Here is a 2410-nt window from a genome sequence, read left to right on the forward strand (position 1 = left end):
GTCAGATTCACAAACAGCAGAATTATTAAAATCAAAAGCATGAGATGAAGAGGTGATACAGCGTTCTAGGTGGTCGGATGGCATATCTTCTTGAAAGGCCTCTTCTACACATTGCTTAATGACATCTACCCGAAAGCAAGTACTTGGATCCTCTGGAAATTTCATGGCTTGGTAGATGTTGAACATAACCTCTTCCTTGTTTACTCTCAATGTCAATTCACCATTTTGAACATCAATTAAAGCTCTTCCCGTGGCCAAGAATGGTCGGCCAAGAATTAGTGGGACATCTTCATCTTCCTCCATATCTAATACCACAAAATTAGCAGGAAAAATGAATTTATCCACCTTTACCAATACATCTTCTATGATCCCACGTGGATACTTGATGGATCGATCCGCTAGTTGCAAGGAAATTGTTGTATGCTTCATCTCTCCAAGTCCCAATTTCCTGCAAACAGAAAATGGCATAAGATTAATGCTAGCACCAAGATCACATAAGACTCTATCAAAAAATGAATCTCCAATAGTGCAAGGCAAAGTGAAACTCCCCGGATCTTTTAATTTTTGAGGCAATTTCTTTTGAAGAATGGCACTGCATTCTTCAGAAAGTTTCACTGTTTCAAACTCCTCCAACCTTCTCTTCTTGCAAATGATGTCCTTCAGGAATTTGACATAGTTTGACATTTGTTCCAAGGCATCTGCAAAAGGAATATTAATGTGAATTTTCTTAAAAATATCCAAAAACCTAGAAAATTGCTTATCTAGTTTTTGCTTTTGAAAACGCTGAGGGTAAGGAAGTGGGGGAGCAAGAATAGGAGGATTGTCAGGAAATGAAATTGTAGGAGGCAAGTCAGTCTCCTCTAGTGTATCATTGACAATCTCCTTTTCTTCTACTTGATTTTTGCTTTGGCCATTGTTCGCAGCGGTAGGAGTGGACTTGCTCTCCTTTAATGGTGCCCTCTCAATTTCTTTTCCACTCCTAAGTGTGATGGCCTTACATTGTTCCTTTGGATTCACTTCAGTGTTGCTAGGAAAAGCTCCTCTTTGTTGGGTATTGATGGTAGTGGCTAGTTGCCCAATTTGCACTTCAAGATTCTTCATAGTGGCTCCCATATTGCTACAATGAATCTCAATGTTGTCCAACCGTGAATCAGTCTTTTTAAACCTTGCATTGGTCTCCTGAACAAAGGAAACCATGGCATCCTCAAGCGACATCTTCTTCTCACTTGGTTGGCTATCAAATCCTGGAGGAGGTTGAGGTTGCAACACATTCTTTGTATTTCCATATGACAAATTCTCATGATTTCTAAGCCTTGGATGATAGTAATTTGGCATAGGATTACCACGATAGTTGTAGTTTCGATTGTTGACATATTGAACTTGTTCTTGACTCGCCTCATTGCTTGGAACTATCATCCTTGTAGATGCTACATATTTTGTACTTTGCGGTATCCTTTGTGTTGTCAAGGCTGAAATCTGATGAGATAGAGTAGCAACTTGAGCTGAAAGGGCTGCTATAGGCTCCAAGTCATGAATTCCAGCAACCTTCTTAGCCAAAGTCCTCTCAGTTGGCCATTGATAGTTGTTTGAGGTCATTTCTTCCAAAAGTGCAGTAGCACCTTCAGCTGTCTTCAACATCAAAGTTCCACCAGAAGCAGCATCAACTATAGTTCGAGTTTGCCCATTTAACCCATTATAGAACATCTGAACTTGCAACCAATCTAGCAATCCATGTTGTGGGCAACGTCGAACCAAGTCTTTATACCTCTCCCAAGCTTCATAGAGTGACTCAAAATATTTTTGCTTGAACTGGCCAATCTCACTCCTAAGTTGGGCTGTTTTTGCAGGAGGAAAGAATTTAGCAAGAAACCTCTCAGCCATGTCCTACCAACTAACGATGCTTCCCGGTTGTAGAGATTGTAGCCAACCTCTAGCCTTGTCCCTCAAAGAGAAAGGAAACAATCTCAGTCTAATGGTGTCTTCAGTAACACCATTGATCTTCACAGTGTCGCAAATCTCCAAGAACATTGCCAAATGAATATTGGGATCATCCAGTGGCGATCCGCTGAATTGAGCCTGCTGCACCATGCTAATCAAAGCTGGTTTGAGCTTAAAGTTGTTGGCATTGATTGGCTGGCACATTATGCTCGAGTAATTTCCATTCACAACTGGCCGTACATAGTCCTTCAAGGTGCGTGGTAGTACCTCACGATCTTCTTCAGCCATGGCTAGTATCTTATTTCTTCTTAGTGAACTAAGAGTTCTTTCAATCTCCGGATCAACAGGAATAATATCACGAGATCTAGCACGGCGCATCCAATATAAAAAACACACCTATAGAACAAATTAAAACAAAATTCTAAATTAAAACCGAGATTACTTTGTAATGATATTGACAAAAAGAATAAGA

General features: G+C 40.2%; 1 non-coding gene across 1 annotated transcript; it reads left to right on the top strand.

Moving 5' to 3' along the window:
* The first annotated feature begins 1726 nt into the window (after positions 1-1726).
* On the top strand, positions 1727-1833 carry LOC122280300. The gene has a single exon (XR_006229878.1). It is a non-coding gene; the product is annotated as a small nucleolar RNA R71 (small nucleolar RNA).
* Positions 1834-2410: the final 577 nt, after the last annotated feature.

Source organism: Carya illinoinensis, chromosome 10 (assembly GCF_018687715.1).
Source record: "Carya illinoinensis cultivar Pawnee chromosome 10, C.illinoinensisPawnee_v1, whole genome shotgun sequence".
Lineage (NCBI taxonomy): Eukaryota > Viridiplantae > Streptophyta > Magnoliopsida > Fagales > Juglandaceae > Carya > Carya illinoinensis.